Source organism: Oxyura jamaicensis, chromosome 5 (assembly GCF_011077185.1).
Source record: "Oxyura jamaicensis isolate SHBP4307 breed ruddy duck chromosome 5, BPBGC_Ojam_1.0, whole genome shotgun sequence".
Lineage (NCBI taxonomy): Eukaryota > Metazoa > Chordata > Aves > Anseriformes > Anatidae > Oxyura > Oxyura jamaicensis.
In genome coordinates, this window is record NC_048897.1 from 8,893,451 (window position 1) to 8,918,547 (window position 25,097).

The 25,097-nt window shown below is 41.1% G+C and overlaps 1 long non-coding RNA gene across 1 annotated transcript; it reads right to left on the minus strand.

Moving 5' to 3' along the window:
• Positions 1-1,848: 1,848 nt before the first annotated feature.
• On the minus strand, positions 1,849-24,475 carry LOC118168705. Its single transcript, XR_004751743.1, has 3 exons — positions 24,327-24,475; positions 9,223-9,330; positions 1,849-2,700 (listed from the first exon to the last, which is right to left on the minus strand). It is a non-coding gene; the product is annotated as an uncharacterized LOC118168705 (long non-coding RNA).
• Between the last annotated feature and the right edge of the window lie 622 nt (positions 24,476-25,097).

The following is a 25,097-nucleotide window of genomic DNA, read 5'->3' on the forward strand; positions in this document are numbered from 1 at the left end:
TTGAAACAAAATGTTCAAATTCAGTCTTCTAATCTTATTTCTAACACTGATCCTATCAGCATTTCTAAGGAAAAACTGCTGGGGACCAAGATGGGACCTCCATACCATCCTTGTGGTCCTGATGGAAAGAGCACAGGCATAGAGGGAAGCTTTGGCACCAACCCATTCAGTTTTCACCTGGGCCTTTAGTCAGCCCCCTCCCGTCACCATGGGAGGGTTAGATCAGTACTAATTATCCTCCCCTCTCCTCACGTATTTTTTTCCCACCTCCCCAGCACTCACCTGGGAGCTGATGGGAAAAAATATAGCTCATCACCTGGGACCCACAAGAATCATCAAGGAAACAGTGATGTACGTGGTTAAAAGCTATTTGTGCAGAACAAGACAACCTCACAAAGTCTGTTGGAGGCTCCTTGTACCTTACTATGTGGTAAAAAGGGCACCAAAAAAGAAGCCTGATGATCCTGAACATTGTTCCCTGGTGCTACCACCAAACCCACGTACATGTCAGGGTGGTTTCCTTTGAGTAATGACTTGTTGGTTTTGTCCAAATAAAAGGCCAACACCTTATTTCCAATTGAAAATACTTACAACACTGTTAATTAGAAATCAAGGGTAAAAAGGGAAGACCTGGTTACATTAATTATTAACACCATACACCAAATTAGGTCCTGGTAATAAAACAGGTTATACTGTAAGCAGCAGAAATAACTAAGTATAGCCTCCAAGCCACATGTACTCTGTCCCCTATATTCTCCCCTCCCACAGCAATTTCAGTTCCCTATCTCCTGTAACACTTACCCCCACACCCACTTTTGACAAGAGACAGCATGTGCCATGCTGAACCCAGAAAGACCTGCAAACCAGCCCACCATATCATCGCTGCCAAACAGGCTCAGTTTTGTCCCTCTACATCAAGCTCCAGATGATATGCACAACTATATTGGTGAGATTTCAGCTGTTTTTAATCAAGTTGAAACTGGTCAATATATTTACAAACTAACTTTGAGGGACACACGGCCATTCACGTGGACACGGACCCATTTGCATTGTGTGAAGCCAGGCTGAATGAGACACCAGACTAGCCTAGGGAAACAGAACACAGCATGGCCCATAATTTCTCAAATGACAACTTCCCTTTGACTGTCTGACCAAAACGGCCCATAAATGAAGTCCACCAAGGATGTGCGTCTTCTTGCAATCTACAGTCATAAAAACCCATTATCTCAACAAGACGAGCCTGGCACTTCCCTTTCAGGATCTGCAGTGTACAGTGTAAAGCTTGAACTTTTATATTCTGCTTCTTGATAGTCCTAGTGATATTTATCTTGCCCTCTCCTTCTGGATTAACCTACTGATATGGAGGAATAGCAGAGGGATGTTGTCATCTTCTGTTGCTGCCAGGGAGAGCTCCAATCTACTGATTCTTGTCTATTGTCATTGTCTCTTCTTTTGGTCCACTGCTTGCTGTTTTTGACAAGGTAGCTGAACCACAGTGCTGGGATGAATTTCTACAGAAATCCAGATTTCCATGGAGAATGAACACTTCTGGTATATCAAAGAGACAAACATGAAGTAGCTTGTTTCTCTCTCACTGCTGGGCTGCAAGCAGCACGTGCAGATTGTCTTGGAGAAGATTGATAACATGAAGGCTCTGGTTAGAGTCCTCCTAAGAGATGTTACCCTCTATGGATGACAAAATCCCTGTCTACCCTTCTGTGCAGCTGCCAACAGTTCTAGCTTCCCTCTTGATAACTCTTGTAATGTATCATGTGACAATAAAGAAAATTTGCAGTGCAACAGATAATGCACGGGATATACAGTATGGAAAGCAGAATGCATTCTGGTATTAAGTTATTACAGGATTTCATCTGTATTTATTGCAACTTCTTGCCTGACACTTGTCAAAAATATTGCAGAACTATCTTCAGCTACTTGCATAGTTCATAGGTTCTTGCTTCTTTTTAAGTTTGGAAAGCTCTTGGAAACAAACCACATGCAGAGTGTATTTATAATAAGGCAACAGAGCCAAAGGATTAGCTGTTATATGTATCATACAAATCAGTTAAAAGAGACAGCCTCTTCTGTGAGAAATAATTAAACAGTGAAGTAAAACTAGAGACACAGAAGTTTGGCCTTCCTTGCTGTGGATCACAAATTAGCTCATCAGTTGGGCAAGTGTCCTGGCAGCACCTTTGTTAACAAAGATTTTTTTTTCCAGTTAACACAGACTCCTTGTACTGTCAGTATGCTCCAAATCACTTGTCTGCTGACCAAAGTCAGGACTTTGCAGATGCAATTGCACGGTGCCACTAATTGCATGAATTTTCTTCTACTTGGATCCTTGCATTACTTTACATCAAAATCCTCTCCACAGTCCCACTGCAGTGTTTCTTTGCTGCTTGCATCCTAGTTCTTTTGATGGTAACTTCCCTTCAAAGTATTACTATTACAGAATTGTGATGCTGATTAACCAGATGTAGGGGGTTTTGTTTGTTTGTTTTGTTTTTGTAGAAGTCTTGTGAATTCATTGTTTGGGCTAGATATAATGCAGAAGTCCCATAAAGTACTTCCTAGCATATCTGTATGTCACTCCCCTTTCAGTCCCTCACCTCCTGAGGTTATAGTCTTCTCTGTTCTTCAGCTCTTTGTAGCAATCTATTAATGTCTCTGGCATTTGAAGCTAAGACCCCAGTCACACTATGAAAACAAGTGAACATAATTTAATTAAATATCCATTAAGTAATCTCTAACAAAATATATTTGCAGCCGCCAGAGCAGACGCAGAAAAATTGCCTTTGGTGACTAGACTACAGCAGTGCTCTTCTCTTCTTGCTCTGAACTGCCTGTCCTGACAGCTGGCAGAACCTGGGGCTCTCCACCTCAGGAGAGTTTGTTACCTGGTGGTTATTATGGGGACACTTGAGAGGTGCAGGTTGAAATTCCCATAGGCAAAGAAGGGAATGGAAGCCTGTTGTCCCACAGCCTCAGTGAGTGAGCTAAACCCTAGACTGTTGTATATGAGGAGCACCCATCTTAATTTCTTCTCCCTCTGGCTGTGCTTCAAAAGCAAATGTAGCCAAGGGCTGGGAGTTGAGGAGAGTCCAGTGTCCTGGAAGCATGCCTAGGACTCAGGATACTGACCAAGCTGAACTCCTGGGGACTCAGACATACAAAACAGACTTTCTGTGTTGTGATTCAGATGTGAGCTATCTGGCCCTCTCAGAGCCCTCCCAGGGATTTTTGACACCTTAAAGCTTACACAGCAGCTGAGCAGGAGGATCGCAGGATTGCAATTTTAGACTGTAGTGTCTTAATCCCATTTCAAGCAGTTAAATGCTTTAGATATACATAGTAATATCACAGAGGAGACAAAAATGAAAAAAAAAAATCAGCTAAACAAATAATTGAATATTAATTCAAGAAGAGAGGGCGTTCATTTTTTTCTTGCTTGTATAGATGTACAGTGGGTACTGCTTTTGTAGTTACCTATTAAACAATACTGAGTTCAACAGCAGTGCTAATTACCAGTACAACCACATGACCACTCTAGGCTAATGATAGTCCTAAACCCTTGTTATCTTTTAATAGCTAAGCTGATTAAACAAGCACAGGGGAAAAACAAGGTAGAGAAATTACCTTCATGGTACTTTTCCCGGGAAAAGAAATGTGCTTTCCAAGCATGCCAAGTGCATATATTGTGTCACTTTCCAACCAGCTAAGATAGAGCTGCCCAGTAACTACCGATTTCACATCTCTGTGAAATGGCAGCATAGCACTGAAAAAGAGGATTGAAATTGGCTAGGAAACACAGACAAACTTGTGAGCCCAGGGGATAATCATCTAATCAAGTGTATGTCATAACCACCAGTTGCAATTTATTTTGCTGCAAACCTTCTCTCTCCCTTCTCTTTCTTCCCTTTCAATTCTACCATAGAAAAGGGGTGTCATCCCCAAAATGATCAGGATGAAAACTTGTATGGGGTTTACATACTGCAACATTAAAACCAGAATTTGTCTCTGTATTTCACCGCCTTGTTTCAGATAGAAATGAACAGAGGAAAGAAGACATTTCTTTGTTTGAAGGCCAGAAAAGACCACTATGATCAACTTAAGTCCATCTTTTTGTAGCTAAACTGATTAAATGAGCACAGAGGAAAACCAAGGTGGAGATATTACTTTCATGGTGCTTCTAGGAAAATAAAGATGGTTTCTGTATCCCAGCTCCCCTCTTTTCCCATCTGTCCTAACCCGCTGTCCCCATAGTATGGTGCATATATGCAAACATGAGGAATGGTAGTGAAAGGGATTAGGTTCCTAAAAAGTAAGTGATTGCAACTAATTGTTCATGAAGTTCCAACCTCTGAGATACGAAATACCTTGCAGAGACTTCATGACCCATTTGGGCAGTCCTATTTAACCCTTTTTAAATTAGGAAATAGGCAGGGATACACCAAGGATGCCATATCCAGGGCAAACAGGCCTCAAGCTAAGTAGGGGATGGATTAAGATAGAAACCAGAATATGAAGAGAAGTCTTCCACCCCAACTGAGATTTTCATGAGCAACTATTTCCAAATTGAAACTATCTCACTAAGGATTTGGCATGTAGCAAATGTAAAACATTTCCTCACCTCCCTAATCTAGGTTTTAGCTAGCTGATTTAATCTGCTGTGCTAGAAGACTCCATCTGACAGATTTTTTCCCCAGAGTCATGCTGTTGATATGAAATAAATAGGAGGACATCAGTGGAAAAAGGTTTTGAAATTGCCCTTGGAAGATCCTGCACTAGAGAGCTCTAAATAGTGCTTGATAACTATTCTGTGGTATACCCCTCCTAAACAAACAGAAAACCACCCACGTCTCCTGCAGCATCTAAACTCTTTCAGAAGTTTCTCATTGATGTCTCATCTACTGATAAAAACTAGAGAAGATAAATTTAAGAAATATTTTGTTTGCTGAACAAATTGTACAAAGTAATGTCTTTTGTCTTTTTTTTTTTTTTTTTTTAACCTGAAAGATCTTTTGTGTTGCAGTGAGTCCAATATTTTTATGTTAATGGCATCTTAGGAGCAATTAGTATGTGCTGGAGACCTAGGCACACTGAAGCCGAACTGGTTAGAAAAGCTGTTTTTGTGTCAGTCAGAATTTGTTTAGTTTTTTCCTGAATTAGACACTGTAAATAGTTACAAAGTGACCCTATACTGACCTGGCCAGAGAAATCCACTTTCTGTGGATTAGCTTTCTGTGCTTCCCCTGCATTTCCTACCTTCCCTAACCTGCTGTCCCCCTGTATGCAAATATGAGAACTGCCAGGATTAGGTTCCTAAAAAGTGTAAGTGATCACAACTAACAATTTATAGAGTTCCAACCACAGAGATAGGGAATGTCTTGCAGAGACCCCACGACATGCTTGGGCAAGACTATTTAACCCCTGTTATATCAGGAAAGAGACATAGGCACACCAAGGATCACAACCTCAGAATTGTTTGCTAATTTCTGGCTTACCTGGCAGCCATGAAAAGGCATCAACAGGGGCTAGTACTTAGCCTTGAGAGCCTAGGGCTAAATACTGTGCCCAAGGTTACTGAGAGAAAACCAGAATTAAGCCCACATCTGTCCAAGCCTTGTATGTGTGCAATGAGAGAATTTCTGCTTTTCTGGGGTTTCTAGGTTTCAAGAATATATATATTTTTTTAATTTCACCATTTTTAAATTATTATTATTCGCCTTTCCCTCGTATGTGACTGTATATATGCACATGCAGGTAGGGTATATTTTTTATTAGATAGCCTAAATTAATAGCTGTCTGGTGCGTTACAGCAGCCATGTGTACTCCGAGGACTTCTGACAAGCTTCCAACATTCAGTTTTATTCCTTGCCTTACTACTTGGCTTTGTTTGCACATTGATGGAGCATCGACTTTCAAATCCCTTCCCAGGCAGAAATAGGTGACCTACTTTCAGCCCTGGACATCTGCTAACTGGAGCCTGTCCCTCCCTCTCTTCCTTAACCCCTTCTTTCCTCCCCTCTCTGCGGGGCATCTGCCAGCTCTCAGCCCTTCCAGGGAGCTGTGTTTAGCCAGTGTCTCCTACAAAGGGCTTTAGGACTCGGGGGACACCTCCCCAAATAAATGCAGATTTATGTGGCAATGGGGATGCCTGGGGTGTGCACCAAGCCTAAAAGAGGGTTGCAGTTCTGCGTCTTTGCCACAGAAGGGCGCCCAAATCGCATGGCCAAAGAGCAGGGCTCTGGTACAAGCTGGGTGCCCTGGGGCACCTCGCGCCATCCCACGGGCCCAGCCTCCCTCTTCTGGCCAGGGAGCTGCCGGGCCCTGACCTCCGCCAGGAGATGTGGCAGAGGAACAGGAACAGGCCCTCGAGCCGGCTGCAGCCTGGGGAAAAGGGGATAACTCTGGAGGGCTTACATGGCTTTAGAGTTGCCCCCAGGCTCTGAGACAGTCTTGGCCCAAGTTGAGATTCCTGGGCCCAAAGCTGGGAAGGACTTGTACTCCCCTGTAAACTTCTGAGGGACCCTTTCCCTTGCCACTAAGGTTAGTGGTATTCTTGGCTGCGTTGCACAGGGCATTCCCAGGTGTTCCCCAGAGCTCAATTCTAGGGCCAGTCCTGACATTTTTGTCAATAATCTAGATGTAGGGCTGCAACGTATCCGCAGCAAGGTTGCTTATGGTACTAACCTGGCAGGTTTTAGGAAGAGATGCCTTTCAAAGGGAGCACTGGGCAAGAAGCCATGGCAAGTAATTCAACAAAAGAAATTGCCAGGTGCAGCACCTGGGACAGAATAATGCCAGACACAGGTAGAGACTGGGAGACAAGCGGCTGCAGGGCAGCTCAGCAGGAAGGGACCTGGGGGTGCTGGTCAGCAACAGGCTCAACATGAGCCTGGCAGCCAAAGCACAAATGGCATTTTAGGATGCATTAAACCCAGCATAAACAGTCAGTCAAGAGTGATTCTCCCACTATATTTAGAATTGGTGCAACCCCATCTTGAAGATTGTGTGCAGTTCTCGTTTCCACAAAGTAAAAAGGTCCCTGAAAGTATTCAGAGGAGAGCAGTTCAGCTAGTAATAGGGCTGGAAGGCATGTCCTATGAGGAGAGGCTGAGGACACTTGAGTTGTCTAGTTTGGAGAAAAGAAGCCTAAGAGGCAACCTCTTCTCCCTAATAACCAGTGAACATGAGGGAATGGCACAAAGCTGCACTGGGGGAGGTTCAGCCTGGACATTAGGAAAAAATTCTTTACCATGAAGGTGGTGAAATACTGGAACAGGCTTCCTAGAGAGGTGGTTGAAGCCCCATGCCCATCAGTGTTCAAGAGGCATTTGGATAATGTCCTCTTTACTATGCTTTAATTTTTGATGAGCCTGGAAGTGTTCAGGCCAGATGACCTTGGAAGGTCCCTTCCAACTGAACTATTCTATTCTCTTCTATTGCCAGCAAACTGAGGGAGGTGATTCCTCCCTGATGCTCAGCACTGGTGAGGCCATGTCCATGAGTACTATGTCCAGTTCTGGGCTGCTCAGGACAGGACAGGCATGGACATGACAGAGGGAGTCCAAGAATGGCTCCTAAGATAATTAATGGACTGGAGCACGGCCCCTACCAGGAGGGGCCAAGATTGCTGGGACTATTCAGCCTAGAGAAAAGAAGGTTCTGAGCAAGGGTTTATCAGTGTATATTGACACCTGATGGAGGTAGACATATGGAGGATGTGGAGCCAGATTCTTCAGTGGTGGCCAGTGACAGGAGGAGGATTTCTCCCAGAGGAGAAATTTTTAACATTCCATTTCCAACCAAAGCACTTCACTTCATCCTGCAGCTGGTACAGATGATCAACATCATCAGAAATAATGCTCTTTTTCAGAAAGAATGGTGTAATGTCACGCTCTTCAGTGCCCCCATGTGGTTACTCATGAAAAAGCATTTCCATAGCCTTCAGAAGGCCTGGCCTTTCTACAAACAGCATCCTGGGACCTACATAAAATCAGCAAAAATCAGCAAGGTCAAAATGGGAAACTTCCTTAATCTGCCTCCTCGTGATCAGCAGTTTTCTGAAAAGAACAGCATCATTTACATGGTGTTCAGAAGGCAGCAAGAACAGAAGTCAAATGGGACTATAATAAAAACTATTTCAAATAAGAAGAAAGGCCTGTTTAATGAATCCTTTTTACTTATACATTTTCCTTGTAATATTTTCCAGTTTCAGCTGATCATCTGTTAGTACAGATGAACAGAATTTCAGATGTCCGTCAGGTGATGTAGTACTCTGGTGCACACACAGGTTTTTCACTTTTCTCTGCAGTTCCAGGAGATGTACTGAGATAGCAGTTAATATTTGAGGAAACAAGACAAATAGGACTATAAAATGGATCCAAGCTTATGAAGAAGAAACGAGTCAAAGCAAGAGTCATTCTGCAAAGGGCTTAAGAGAACAGATTCAAAATCTGTCTCTTCAAACTAGGGCGAAGTCAGTCTCAAGAAAAATTTCCCTCAAACTGAGAAGAGGGATGCGAACTGTTTTTCTAAGATATATTAAGAGAAACCCTAAGGATTAACTTGCCAGGTCCATCATCTAACTTTAAAGTGTCAGAGAGACAGAGATGGTTTTTCTGTATCCTTCCAGGTAATTCCACTGGTCAGGAATATATAAACAGCACATATTTCAATAGCAAAGAAGAATATGACAGCTGCTTCTGTACCACCATCTTGTTCCTGCCCCCCAGCTCCTTGCAAAGAAGCAGCATACTCACAGCTTCCTGAAGAGTATGTTACAACATTCATTAAAAAAAAACAAGTACTAAAAGGAAGAGAAGCAGAGCCTGAGGGATCTGTTGGCTTTGTTTCAAAAATGATGGCTCCTCTGCTGAGACCTCTGATTTAAGTCAGGAGACATTGAAAAATCAGTTTGTCATTCAAGTGGTGATGAAAAAGACCTCTGGACTGAGGCATAGGGGTAGCAAGGGTGTAAATTGATTCTATTACTACACTTTTCCAAGGGAAAAAATGTATTAACACTGGTTTCACCAATTAAATGACAACAAAGATATTAAATATTAATGTTTTGTTAAACTCCTTTACAAGGGCCTGGTTTACTGGTACAATTCTTCATAACCCATTGGCTGCACACAGAAGTAATTGCCTCAGTGGAGTATTTGTGACGAAGATCAATGACTCAAATATTGGAAAAAGAGACTTGTAACTCACCAGAAAACACAATCTTCATTACCAAGTACCTGATCCCAGAAGTGGTCTGTCCTCGGCCAGTAGGTGGCATCATTAGTTCTTTTTAGGAAAAGGATTCAAGGTAAAGATCTGTAATCAGAAAAAGCTAGGGTCACTACGTACATATTCTTGCTCTTTTCTTTTTGCTTAAAATAGAGTCCTTTGCCTTAGGAGCTTCCTTTGCATTCCAATGGACAGCAACAAACACAGCACCATACACAACCTGACCACACCAGGAGGCTGAAAGAAAGAGAAGGAAAATATTGAATCTCAGCCTAATGGCAGATCAAAGATCTGGTCATTTGTGACAGTGAACAAGGTGCATAGACGGAATTTACAGAGACAGTACTACATCTGATTCAAAATTCATACAAATTTCTACATACAGAATAATTAGTTATGACACTTGCACATACATAAACTATTTTGTAAACCTTTTTTTCTCTCAATCCATCCATGCTGAACGACTCAGGACCTGAATCATGGTATTTTTAAATAACTATTCTATTTCTAAAAATAGGTGTTAAGCCATGCAACAATTCATGAAAAATCTTACTAAAAAGAGGGTTGTATCAATCTTCCTGCATTGGTTAAAAAAATGGGAAATGTGTTGTTTTGTCTCTGTATAAAACAATATTTTAAAGTATTTTTGGTAATAAAAACAACACTCCAATAAAAATAGTTTATATGTATGTATCAATTAAATAAAATCAGTTGGTAAAAAAATGTCCATGGTGTATAAAATACTTCATTGCCTCTCATTGGTTTGGAATATTTGGTTAAAAAGTTTATTTCTACTGCTTTAGAGAAGACACAGTATAACTGCAGATTTCAGGCTAAAGACGCTTGCCACTCAGTCTGAAACTCAAAATTTTCTTATAGCTGATAGCTAGAGATTCTTTAATACTTTCTAGGCCGTGTACATTGCAGTTAAACAATGCATGGTATAAGATTGACATATCGTACACGAAGCCATACTTTTGCAGCATTACAATATCTTTGGTTTGATGTCTCCTGTTTTCTTCACTACACCAAATGAAGCAAACTTTAGAGATGTTCTGTACAATAGCTGTATTCAGCCTATAATGATAAACAGTGAAAGAGGAAGAAATACACTTGGTTGAGGAGAGCTAACGCTCCTAAACTACTGTTTTAACCCATGGTTAGAGAAAAACAAACTATCTGCAAGTTAGCATCCCCTAAAAGGACCTTATTTTTGGCTCACACCCCATAAATTTTGTATCCCAATCCAGTGTTTCATCTGCCTTATTTAGTTTCAACAACTATTCACTGACTGCCAGCTGACATTTTTTTCCCAAGGCCCTTAGACTTCAGGTGTTTTATCCTGTACCTCAGCAATGACAGACCAAGACCGAGCCAAACACTGGGAATAACTGACATCTTGCCAGGGCACAGCCTCACTGCATTCCTGCACTATTCAGGAGCTGTTCCACAGCACTGCTTAATAACAAACACACATTGCTTTTTCTTAGTGCCTCCATCTCCAAGAACAGAACCCAGTGAAGATCTGCATGCCTTTTACTACCTCATCTTTAACTAATTTAGAGTTTCCTGTATCATAGATTGATCAGATTAATTTCTGGAACTGAGCCTATCAAAATACACAAAACCATCCTAAAATGACTGTTGGATGATACTGTCCTTAATCCATTCAAAGGGATTCAGATTCAGATCCAGTCATTCAAATGGCTAAGAGGTGTGAAGATCTGGGGCTGCCAGATTTCCTGAAAGATAACATAAAAGCAAACTAGCAAACCAGCACAGACAAAAAGGTGGCAGCAGAACTATGCTTTCAACACATGCACTCCAGAATAATATTTTATATTAATCCTTGCATCTAATTGGACATAATACTAACTATCAGAGAGCTGTCTGTTTTACAACACTGAAATAATTTCCTGAGAAGCACAGGATGGCTGAGGTGGGAAGAGACCTCTGGAGGTCATCTGGTCCCACCCCGGCTCAAGATGATACAAGAGAAAACACGTTTTTAAGCCTGTATGTATATTTATACACACACATATTCCTGCAGAGATTTTCAGTGAAATCTACTTACTATCTTATGTCCAGATATCTGTAATTCCTCCACTAGAACTATGCACAGCCATTATTTTTTGCTTAGAAATATTAGGGCAACTACCAAGAATGAAAAAAAGTAAAGTTAAAAATAATAATAAAATAACTTCATGCTGGGAATAATTCCTATATTCTAATACATCACCACTAACGTATAGTCAGATTGGGTATGAAGTGCACAAGCTATTAAGCCTGGTGAGCAACAATACAAAACAGTTCTGGCAGCAATCTGAAAATGTCTTGTCACCTGCAGGATTGGTTGACAGAAGAATATCATGCCCCCGAAGACAGAAAAATAGGCCCTGTCAGGCCTATTTTTCAGTGCACTGAGACACCAATTCAGAACTGGCTTAGAGAGAAAACATGTTATTTGTGATGTTTTCAGATCATTGTGGGCCAAAGGTGCTTGAGCAATCAGTTCCATCTGCCTCCACATACCAGAACAGGAGTATCTGCAGCTCCTCCCCAGACTTCCTGGCTCCGGAGCCGAGTTACTTAAAGGAAACCCTGGTTTCTCTCTGCAAACTCACTGGACCCACTGTGCAGGTGGAGGCAAGAGCTGGGCCTTCCAGTTCTGCTGAATAAGAACTAGCAGTGCTTCAGCAGCTGTGGCTAAATGAAGGGATCTTCCTGTGTAATTCATAACACCAGGGTTCACCGTGACTAGCTGTGCTCAGTTCACTGATTCACTGCAGCACGATGCTTGTTGAAGAAGCTGCTTCCAGCTTCTCACTGTGACAGCATTCACTCCAGAGGCATGTGGTGACTGATAAAGCTGCCTGTCATGCTCTTCCACCTCTCCCCCTCCCCACCACTGGGGAACAAAGAACTGATGCTAGGTGACAGAGTAAGTTGAATTAGTGGAGCTATGGGTAAAACAGAGTAATTTATACAGTACTATCATTCATATATTAAATTCTACAATTTATGCAGTCATTTAAGCTAACCTGCTTTACCTTTCATTGCCTCAGATTGGGAACATGATTTTCAAAGATCAGCTGATGTGGGGAAACGCACTCAACTTCTGAAATCATATCCTTATTTCTAAGCCATAAAATTAAGAAGGATGTTTTTCCCAGCATGGCACCCAAGCTGCCAGGTCAGGCAGCTCTGTCACCTGATGCACCCCTCCAGCACTCACATCTAGCAGCCACCTCCTCTGCAATGCACTTCTCTTCTCAGTAGATATAAAGCAAGTGAGCACGTGTGGCAAGTGATGATGGACAAAAAGGTTGACTGGAAGAAGACAAATACCAAAGTATCACTGCAGACAGAAGCCCCAGCTTCAGCTGGGGATTAGCTGCGTCAAATTTGGGGATGGAACTGATTAGTATGGAGAGGAGGAGCTTGAAAAGGATATTCTAAGCAACTCTGATCAGAACACTGCTTTCCTAATGAAAAGGTGAATTCCTTCCATATAAGTACCATTCTCAGAGACAGTTTTGTACTGAGCCTTCTCTCTAGCAGTAATGCCAACAGGCTGTGCAATCTTGGATGAGTCACTTCTCCATTTCTTCACCTATACAGGGAAACTAACACCACTTCCTCCCTCGCACTGTGGGAAAGTGTAAGCAGCAGACAGCCTTTACACTGTGTTCCAAAGATGAAACTATTTGAATAAACATTAAGCAGCAGTATCCTGTCAAAATTTACTGCCAACATATGGTGGGGCTGAGAAAATAGAGACATTGCACAGAAAATGGAAAATAATAAGGACCTTCTCCTGGTAGAAAATCACTGACCAAGGGAAGGGGGAAGGAGCAGGAAATCTGCAAATAGCAGAATCAGTCTCTCTTCATCATTATGTTTGCACCCTGTATTCCCGGCAACACCAATGAATACAGACTCAAGCTTGTTCCCTTAGGAGGGTGACAGTTCCCAGTCTCATGCCCTGCGTGACCTCTAATTAGCCCCTCTGTCAGCCAATTGTACTGCCCAAATTCCAGAATCCTGAAAAAAAAAAGAGAGAAAAAAAAAAAAAAAAAAGCAATAAAACAGTTTGTGACCTCTCAAAGTTTGCTATTTACTTTTCTGCAGTAATGTACATGAGCTGCTGGTTTCCCATCGGCTTTTGACTGCATATACTCCAGTGTATTTCAAAGTGGGCACCTGAAACAAGACGCTGCGAACCACTGCATTGTAAAGCACGCACCATGATCCAGGTCACTCACAATAAACTAACCTGAGGGCACTGTAACTTATTAACCAACTTTCTCTCCTGGCATTGTTCACAGCTCTACAGCCACAGACCTGCTGGGAGTCTGTTGCAATCACCAGCAAACAACCTCTCTGGGGAAGTGTTCAGAGTACTACCACTAGGAAAAGCTGGTTGGCACAGACTTCCCTGAAATGCGAGTAACAGGAGGGCTTTCAAATATGGTCTTTCCAAGCATCCACAATCACGCTTTGCAGGCACTTCCCCATGCAATGATTAATCGTCCAGATTCAGTACCATGAGACAACTAATTAGGTTCATTGAGATTGCGTTCGTGATCTAATTTGGAGTATTTTCTTCAGAATTACAGTATTTAAATTAATCCAGTTCATTTTTTTGCCTCAGATAAATGGGAGAATAATGATGACTGAAAAGTTTTAAGTTTCTCCTTCTGCCTGACACAGTAGGCAGATACATACAGGCGGTAACTGTTTCCCAGGAGAGGAAAGCATGACTCAGAGAGAAAAAAAAGGAGCCATCACACTGTAGAAGCAAGTAATGCTGGTTGTGAAAACCCTCTGCAACGTTACCGCATTTGTTAAAGGTGAGACTGACTTTGCTCCAAAAAAAAAAACAAGCTGCTACTCCCAGAGGAAAGCAAACATGCATTTTACTTTCTGGAATCATGACATGCCTGGAGCAGCAACACAATGGCAATCCTTGAAGGGCAGGAGCTCTACTACCACTCAGTGAAGCTATAATTAGAAAACAAGAGATAATTAGAAGCAATATGAGCATGCAGAACTAGCTCAGGGAGTGATTGTCAAAGCCAGCAATGCAGCCGATCTCAAATGAAGATGGAAAAAAAAAAAAAAATGACATGAAGCCAACTTTGCACCACATTGTTGCACGTATTGCTTGCCCTGGCATGGTACAGGTAGAAGTCAGAGATACCGTGCTGAGACTGATTAAGCCAAGCAAGATAACGTTTTACAAGTAACTATCAGGACTAAGATTTCCCTTTCTGTCAGTAAAATCTGCTATGACAGAACTGAGGGAAAAAAAAAAAAAAAAAAAAAAAAAAAGTATGATTTGCTTACACAAGTAATTTCTTCTAATGTAATCCTCAGAAATGTGAAGTTCCAATTTCCTACCTAAGAATTGGTGGCGAACAGATACGCACACAGAAGTAAGCATCACCCCCACTGAGAAGCAGCTACAATGAAAAAAAAATGAGTGTAAACTCATCTTTCAAGGTATAGGTTTCAGGTTTTAAGCACTGAGAACTGTCAGTGTTTAGCACTACTTGCTGTGCAAAGAAATATAGCTGTGCTCTCCTGCTGATGAACCTCTCTAGCCTGGTGTTATGTGAAGTCCACTAGGACACACAATTTAACATTTTTAAGCTGACGCCCAATATGCACGAGTTGTAATAATGCTGATGACAGTGTAATACAGGCACAGATTCCAGAATTACTCCTAACTGACGGTGTGATACAAAATTGTTGAACCATAATGTGAGCAGGGCCCAACGCAGAGGTCTTTCCACCTCCCAGATGAGTGCCTGTCCCAAGAAGCCCCAGAACTGTGCTCATTTTCCTTTGCTTCATTTCTGGTCCCATGAATCTTGCTGCACAGTGCCACAAAGGGAGGAAAAGGGAGCGATGCTGCTCAGACTAGAGGCAGCCTGATGGTGAGCAGGGCAGGGATGGAGGGGTTGTATTCCCACAAACTTGGAACAGAACTGTCTTTCTGGTGAACTTCTCAGAGAAAACAGGAGTTCTTCAGATTTGCTTTCAGCCACAAGTCATTCAGTGGGCAGAAAATATTCGAGAAGCATAATGAGAATTTATCTGGTGCCAACATATGTATAGTCTGGCAACTGCAAATGCCAAATGTTCCCATCAGTAAAAAAAAATAAAGAGTTACTCCCTGCCTCAGAACAGATTGCCTGGCATTGCTTGACATTATGAACACTGATTCTGCTCGTCTATTAGGGGTAATTATAAGAACTGCAGAAAAAGATCTTTTCTATCTTGTTCTGTGTTCTTTTTATTATTTCCAAACTGCTGTCACATAGAAAGTACTATACTAATGTGGATTACTGGTCCTATTTGACCATAAACAGTTAAGAATAGCACAAAACTGTTATTTTATATCTTAGAAATATTTTTTTGCAAATAAAATCCTGTTCAGATGTGATGAAGTTAACATCAAAATGCTTTCTAGTTTATAGATCATGGGACAATTCTAAACATGTTGACATACTAAATGACAGAAATCTACATTTTTCAGGTGCTGTAAACTGGCCCCCCCCCCCCCCTTTTTTTTTTTTTTTTGTAAATGCTCATTAGGGATGCAGAGCATCTTGCTCTATTCACTCAAAGCTTTCCCCATTTATTCCATGTACAGGGTACACTGAGTAAAGTGAATTAGTGAATGCACATCTGTGACCTGTTTCTTCTAGGACTAGCAGCAGGACTGCTCACTGGCCAATGTCTGGGAGTTTCTTGCTGTGAAGTCCTTCGTCTACATTTCAAGCTCTAAAAATGAGGGGGTTTTTGTCGAGCTGCTGTAGCTCTTGACAAGGGAGAGGCTGTTCCCATTTTCCACAAAAGCCTGCCACGTAGAGCACGTTTGCTCAGACTCTCTACACACAGCAGGAGTTTATCCATGCAATTTAATCACTATGAAAACATGGACCATTCTTTATTATTATTATTATTTTCTTCTCTACATTAAACCATACTTTGTAGGCTAGATGGCCACGATGGTTAGGGGAAAAGCAAATAATCTTATCATGTTGGACTCCAAGATTACAGAATGTTTGCTGTCTATTAAAGCAATAGAAATAAACACATAGGGAAAAGGTTAAAACCCTGTCTCAGTACCAGCCCCAGATATCCAGTGTTGTTTTAAGCTCCTGAAATGACAGAGAGAAATGACTCACTCATGAACTAGTAGCATATTTTTTGTAAAACCCAAGCCATATTTCTCGCTGACATTCTTAATGCAGCCTACATCTTGCAACAAAAGCCTTAATTTATGAACAATTACAAAGTTACACAAGACCTGACATTAAAAGTTTAAGAGTAGGTGTTTGGAACAAAGCCAGATATCACAAAAGACCTGCTCAAACTGTGAAAAGCCGTAACACAGAACCTACCTGTCTGCTGCACAATGGCGCGTACAACTTATTACGAGCACACGGCTCTTCATTACTCAGAACTATCCAACTGCCTGGAACATACTTCATTCTATATAAACAGCATGACGCTACCATTTTTTTGATTTTTAGCCAAGCACCTTCAGATTTCACCGTAACAGTGTTATTGTCCAGTTTTTGAGCCGTGAGAAGGAAGAGATGGTCATTTGGGCATTTTTTCCAAAGTGTTCATTTGGCTTTAATAACCGTTATGGTGGTTCAGAAGCAGATTTCAGACGAGTTCTGTAAAAATCACCTTGCTGCTCCCTATCAGAAACTTTTCAGACACAGAAAATACAGATATGAAACTTAGTTCATGAATATGATTTGCATAAATAACATCATTTTGTCCACAATTCAGTTTTTTTTTTTTTTTTTCTTCTGTCTAACAGGGTCTACTAGCAGCGTATAGTGCATCTCTATAGTGTCTACAATATGTATCAGTTTTTCAGGGCACTCTCTGACCCTGTATCAAACAAATTCACACATTCTACTAGTAGTCACAGGCACATCCTTCCTGCAAAATAATGCTTCCTCAGAAACAGAAATTGTATAGGAATTTCCAGACTATAGCTGTCTCTCAACTTGGATGACTGACTCCCCGTCCCATTCCAACTGGGCTCAACAGCCATCCTACAAAAAATATGCTACTTTAATTTGCTAGTAGATATAAAGTCAATAAATGGGAACATTGACATCCTTTCCTTTGGGCTGATTAACTATTCTAGAGAAAACAGAAAACCAAGATAATCTGTCAGTAGACAACCGACTCATTATCTTTCCAGTATTTGTTTTTCCCCCAAGAACATTGAAAAAAGGGTTTATATTCCTTCTACTACTAGTTTCTCAAAAGTATATCATGACTTCAACTTTTGCATTGATGTATTTAAGCATATCCTATTTATAAGATTTAAGGTTGCATGGTTAATAATTAGGCTGTAATTACAGTTTTGGTTTTGAAATAACGTTTAAAATTATATCTTAATTTTACTTTTCATCTGTAGTTAGTCCAGGGAGACAATGGAGAAGATGCTAATTTTTAAAAATGTAAAGCTAGTACCTCTCCGTAAACGATGATCGAAGAAAATAACAATCAGCAACTGATGATGACCCAATCAGAGCACTCAATGGCAACACAGTTCTTGAATTAATAGGACAATTAAAATACTATTATTATTGTTTATGATAACAAGTATATTTCTTTAAAATTCATTCAGCTGTTGACAGCATACCACTACTATTTTTGTCTTTAACATTACTAGATACCAATGTACAGTATTTTATATCGAGTATATACATTTTCTCATTTTATAATCAGCATCTTTTATTCGTGGTGGCATTTCATTTTGATTTTTCCAAACCAATTTAATTGTTTTTGTTTGTTTTCTATAGGGTTGGAATATATTCCATGACTGTTTGCAGCTTAAAATTGTTCTACTTGTCTTATTCACTATAGCACTTAAAGAATATCACTATACATTTCAAAAATAGAAATATTTCAATACAAACAAAGGAAAAATGTTTATTAAGTAAGATCATTATCTGAATGCTACTTTTGGCAAATTCTGGTCCTTTCTTTCTGAAATTCGCTACTTGCTCCTTTATCATCACCACTCATCTCATCTTTCACTACTAAACTCAGTTCTCCTTTCACCAGCTGCGTCTCCATGACCTTGATCACTGCCCCGAAGATGTTTAGTCTGATACTTCCACGTCACTCATGGCAGTATCATTGGCACCTATATGGAAGAGCAGCAGGGCATGGTAGTCAGAGGGCAAGGCAAGCTTTGGCAGCTTCTCCACAACATCCCAACTGCAAACGCTCATCAAGCAGCAAACCTCCCTGAACAAGAAATCAGGTTGGCAGATCTTGTCTCCTTCAACCCCTGCAGTAAGGAGTCTTTACCTATGATCACTTGGCCCTTCCTTCCAGTGCCTTGGGGTGAGCCACTGGAGATGCTCCATTTGCTGGCACTCCCAGCTCCCCACCAGCTAAAGAGCAGTGAACCTGTTCTATGAGTGCAAATCATGAGGTGGGGCAAGAGCCTTCCTACTGGTGAGAAGTCACCAGCTTCCATCCTTTGTCATAATGGGAGGTTCCACCTTCGGGTTGTCCTGCTCCCCCATCGCAGAGAAAGGATCAGGCACCTGAAGCTGCTAGCTCTCAGGGAATATCCAGTTGATCTCTGTCATCCTTCCTGATTCTGCATAGTCTGAACCCCTCCCATGCCTCCTTCATTTGGAGGTACAGCTCCACAACTATGGTGTTCCTGCAGGAAAGAAGACTAAGTGTCCCTGCCCCTGGCACTCCCTGCTGACTGAGACTTACAGAGCTGCACCTTCCTTTTGAAGCTCCATCTGGGCCCCAGAGTACAATACTGAAGGGACAGTGGCTCCAGAACTGGAATGTGGATATGTGGATTCAAAGCAGGTCTCGACTCATTGCTCTTAAGCTTGGTTTAAAATAAAAAAGCCAAGTAAAGAAACATAGGAATATTTAGAAGTCATAACAATATAGCATACTAAATATCTTAAAAAAAAAAATAAAAAATAACTTTCACTGAAATTGTCTTTGCTTTTCTAAAAAAAATCCAGCTGTTTCATTTTCTGGTATTTATTAATAATTAAAGAAGGTAAATTCTTTGAAGGCAAACTCAATGATTTGGTGGCAAAATTTCTACAAAAACCTTCCTTGTTCACGTACAAGCAGGAATTCAAAACAATCCCAACACTTATCACAAGGCACAGCTGCTCTTTACCTGCCAGTAAGGTATACAGCTACCTATTGCTTACTACTTATGGGGGAAGTGCCAGACACCTTTCTGCAGTTCTTCCATCAACAACTGCAATACGTCCATATGCATAAACATGTATTTACAGGTAGATAAATGTCACTATGATAAACCTGTGATAATCCAGGGAATGACTCCTGTGAAGCAGTAGAGCTTGTCTAACATATGCCAGGTCCATTTTCTGCCTGTTACTTTCAAATATAAAAGTGAAAACTTGCAAAATTCCCCTCCTCCTCCTCCTCCCTCCCCTCTCCCCCCCAAATAATTAATTTGTACACAGATTGAAGAAGGAATTTTTTTGGCTTTCAGACTCAGAAATCCCCAAACCACTTTTCACAATTGCATATAAAATACGGGTAGTGCTGTAACTGTGCTGTCAAATGTGACAGCCATTCTGTACTCAGCAATATTTCAAACACCATCCAAATGTAACCATACAAATGTCACCTCTGCCTACAGAATGTTATAAATGAAGCAATATTAATCAATTAAGGGACAGTAGAGTGCATGCAGAAGCAGCCAAGTCTCCCGGAGGATTTCAATAGGGAGTTCTGGGTGGGCGATCAAGTTTGAACTGCAGACCTGCCAAGGCACACGGATTCTCTCTACGATAAAACGGATTTCCGGACCCACAGCAGGAGAAACTGGAAAACTTTTGCCTACAGCCAGACGAGAAAATTTTGCTATATTACTGGCTGCAAGAAGCCATTTATCAAATCATTTTGACTTCTGATCACAGAAAAACATGATTAGAGGTCATATACATATTTCCATCCCAAATTTCCAAAGACAGTGTTTTCCCATGAATTACCATGACAGAGAATTACATTCTCCTCCTAGGCTGCTTGGCAAGTGAAAGTCCTGCCCAAGCCTTTCATGCAGAAATGAAGACCCCCAAACACGAGCTAATGTGAAACTGAAGTATCACTAAGTACCATTTTAATTACCTATTTATCTTGTATCCAGTAAACCAGAACAGTAAAAATATATCCTCCTCCTTTACATTGTAAGTGCTTGCTGTGCCTAATGAAAGGATGAATTTTTTCCAAATTGCTTCTTTGTTTAGCATAATAGATCACTTACTCCTGCAATTTTAGGGATTTCTTTTCAAGAAAAGATGCAGCTGTACAGTATTACATACTCACCTTAGGAGATGTTCAGAGGGTGCCGTGCAAACCAATTTTGTTTCTTTACATCCTAGCAATCATGCTTATAAATTGTGCAATACTCTGATGATGCCAACCTTTTGTTATAAACTGACCCCAAAGAAACATTATAGTAGGCTACCATTCTAGTAGGCTTTGGGACTACAATAAATGTTGTTATTCAGAATGGCTGCCAATCCTCCTTGTCTTGAAAGGCATGAATCTCAAAATGACAAACAGTTCCTCAGTTGTTACCACATATGAAGATGCAGCATAAAGTTGTTGTCAGGAACAGGAGTTGTTCTCAGGCTGCAGATCTGTGGTGCCCACACAAACTACGCAAAGGCCTACACAGCAGAGACAACACAGAAATCACATGGATTGCATTAACAGCAAAGAAACAGGGCACTGGAAGATGGCTGTTATATCAGGCTTGCTTTTGGTGTTAAAAGCAGTCAGTCATCCAGGATGACAGGTCCTCAAAGTGAATAAAACAATGGTAAGCCTGTATCTAGTTTTCTGTATGACAGACTGGTGCAAAGTAGTCGTTTTTTGTTGGCAAATGGCTGTTATGGGTACCCTGGGAAACATAGGGTCCCGCCATAAACTCTTAGCAGTCAAACAAACAGTAAAACAATCCGTAGTTCTAGTGCTATCTTTGCTTCTGCGATCCTCATCTTTTGGTTGGCACACAAAACCAAGTAAGTTTCTTAATGCCTGGCGGATCAGTGTTAATTAAACACTGCTAGGGCTGTGTAAAGAAGCAGGTTGGGTGGCAGTGGGAGTTAATAATGAAAGCAGGGAACAGCAGAGATTGAATGATAACATCCTACCCTAAAGGAGAAGTCACCTTGCTGTGCAGCTCAGGGGAAGGCAGATAAACCAAATCTTGCAAATTAGAACCAAATCATATCATTTGAGCCCTTGCAGGAAAAGCCTGCATTAAAATGGAAATAGCCTCTGAATCACGTGATTTTGGAGCAGGGAATATAGACCAAGCTCTGCCAACAATCCCTAGGTCTGGACCTTCTGCAGAATGCTGCCTAGAATCTCTGACTGCCATGAAAGTTTGTCTGCCTTGCCCTAGAGACATCAAGTTCTTTCTAATTAGTAGCATCCCACTGACTGCAGTCCTTTCTTCTGTCTGGCATCTGAGCAGTAGGAGGTAGCAGTGTGTCTAATATTTTTGTATGGTCCAGAATAAGAGAAGCCTTGGCACAGAAAAGGGATGAGGATAGAAGAGAGCTGGGGGAGGACTGCTGGGATCAAGGCCAGACGTCATGTCCTCAGACGGCCAGAAGAAAAGATCACTAGAGAAAAAAAAGAGTGTTTAATTATTTGAACAACCAATGGAAATAATTCTCTTTAAAGAACTACTCCTGTTATACTTACTAAAGAATACAGAGACAATTGTTTGGAATTATAAAAACAAATCAAAATAACTTTGAACAATTAAATCTAACAAGAATACTTGATATATAAGGAGAGTGTTCGGTGCTTTGCCTGACAGCAGTTACCAGGGAATTCAGTTTAATATCTTCATTAATAATATAGATGATGGTGCAGAATGTACCCTCAGCGATGATGCAGATGACACAAAACTGAGAGGACTGGTTGATGCACCAGAGTGTCATGCTGCCATCCAGAGGGACTCTGACAGATAATCTAGAGAAGGAGGCAGACAGGAACATCACCAAGTTCAAGAGGAGAAGTGAAGAGTCCTGCACTTGCGGAGAAACAACACCAGGCACCAGCACATGCTGGGGGGCACCCAGCTGGAAAGCAGCTCTGCAGAAAGACACCTGACAGTCATGGTGGACACCAAGTTGACCATGAATCCTGGGCAACCAGCTCTGAGTGGCCCCGCTTGAGCGGGGGTTGGACCAGATGATCCCCAGAGGTCTCTTCCCACCTCAACCATTCTGTGATTTTTAGATGCTTTTATCCACCTGCTAGCATTACTTCTAGCCCTTGTAGTAGCAAGGAAATAAAGTGAAAAATACGAAACCAGAAATGAATAAATGACACACTAAGCTGAAACTCACATCCTCACAAATCTCATACTAGTTATGTCCAACCACATAGCCTCTTTAATGAAAAAAATAAATATTTAGCTGCCTAGATAATGCCTGATAACCTCTCTATATAGTATTATATATATATATATATATATATATATATATATATAGACAGTCTTTCTTTCCCTGCTTATTTTTAAATAAAAGTACAGAACCTGCTTCGATCCAGAGAGCACAAATTAACCAGCAAGATCTATTAAAAGTGCTAAAGAAAACAACAACTTACTTTATTTGGTTCTTATCTCAGGTAGGCAGTGCTTTACTCTGAAAGCTCTCCTATAAGCAGTTCAGCAACTGCACCAAAAGGAGTACTGCCAAAACAAGGCATGCAGATGTTCTCTCCACATTTGCTCTGCTTCAGAGGCTTCCATTTACTTCTTCTAACAAAATCTGTAGAAGTGGCCAGGAAGTTTCTGCAGACACAATAGGTACATGATGAGATTAAAAAATAATAATCATAATAAAAAAGAACTGAATGGAACTTGCAGAGACATTACAATCTGGCATTATTAACATCATCGCTGAATGCAAATACGATATAGTGACTCACTGAGTACTAGCAGTATGTAAACATATTGTACATTGATTGCGGAATTGAAGTCCTGGAAACACGGCTAAGAGCAAACATTAAAAATTATATTGGACTCCTTGATATAAAGGTGGCACTGGAGATTATTATCATACTCAGAATCCTGAAGTCCAGAGATAGCAAAGTACATGTTGTCCCCCATAGATTTAAAACAACAATACTTATAGCTAAGAGAAGGAGGAAAGAAAAAAAAAAAGACTGGCCTACAAAGTGAAAAATATTTTAAAATATTTGTATCTTTTATTTTTCTGCTCTTTGCCTAGAGCTCAAGAGAACACACTTTCTTAATATGGTTGATTTAAATTACACCAAAAGGATGCTACTTTTTGACATCTCACAGTAAGTTGATTTTAAAGCAGAATATATAAACTTTTGAATAAATTACAGCAAAGAACTTATGGAAAATGATAATTAACACTTTAATAATCAAAATAGACTACAACAATCCCACTACTGAATTTTGTTTGACACTCTGTATCTATATGCATTGCAATAAAAAGTTCCATAATTGCAAGCTACCAATAAAGAAGATTTAGGGTCAAATCAAACTGAACAAACATGGCTGGGTGAGGTTTTTGTTCACAAGAAGGGTGTACTGTCCTTGAAATTATGGAAATACAGCTGTAAATACAACTAAACCTTTGATAGATATCAGAATTTGTGTTCTATCAGGAGACACTTAATATTTACCAAGTTTATTGGCTTTTTTGGTGGTGGTGGTTTTTTGTTGTTGTTGTTGTTATTTGTTTGTTTGTTTTTGAGACATCTCCATATTCTCATAGTTCAAGACCAATTTTAAAACCACAGGAGTAAAACGTGGTGTTAAAATCAGTCAACTTATTGCACTTGAGGCGCCGAACAAACAGAAGTGTAACAGCAGTGGCAATGCACTCTGACTCAGAAAATAAACCCAGGCCTGAAACAAACTTCCAACAACTCACACAGGCATCACCGATAGACATTTTTTTAATCAGACATTTTAGACAGAACTATGGTCTCGCCTAATGCTTATGTGCCATTCCTACCTTTGCTTAAGCTGCCAGCCAGAGTATGCTCAGTGTCACTGTAGACTACTTGAATCACTTTCAGCAAGCGTCCCCCGGGTGACGGCTTCAGGGAGCACAGACAGGCTGACGACAGGCATTATGGACGAAGTGATGACCACTGACTGCAGAAGAGCCATTTGTGGGATACACCAGGGAGCTGCCACTGAAACGAGGGCTCAGAGCACGGCTGCCTCTGCCATCTGACAGGGGAGCACCTTGCTTGTCCTTCAGAGATCAGGAACTTCCCTCAGGGACTACCTGAAGCAAAGTCACATTCTCTGACAACCTCTCAGTGCACAGAAACAAGAGGTAGATTTTAAGGCTAACCTTAGCATGTCTCCCCACCAAGATGCACTATCTGGGATCCCTCTGGTATTTGCATATGAAGCAAAAAGTCACACGAGCCATCTGGCAAACCATATCAGTCCATCACCACCCCAGTCAATTTTTTCAAACAACATAGGACAGTGCAGATTTTATGTACTTATCTGCAATTTAGCCTGAATTTTAGAGTATGCAGCCCTAAAACAGGGTGGCTGGCTGGCAGAAGAAGAAATCAGCCCCCTTTCCTCAAGGCAGCTGCGATCCTCAGGAAGGGGCAGGGCTTTCCCTGAGAGACGCTGGGCACGTGTGAGGCCCTAGAAGGTTCCAGAAAGGCCCTGCGCTGTGAGGATGGGTGTCGTGCAAGGCTTAGGGAAACTGTTGGGAAGAGCAGGAAGCAAAAATGACCCCTGAGCCTCTGAGGTGAGA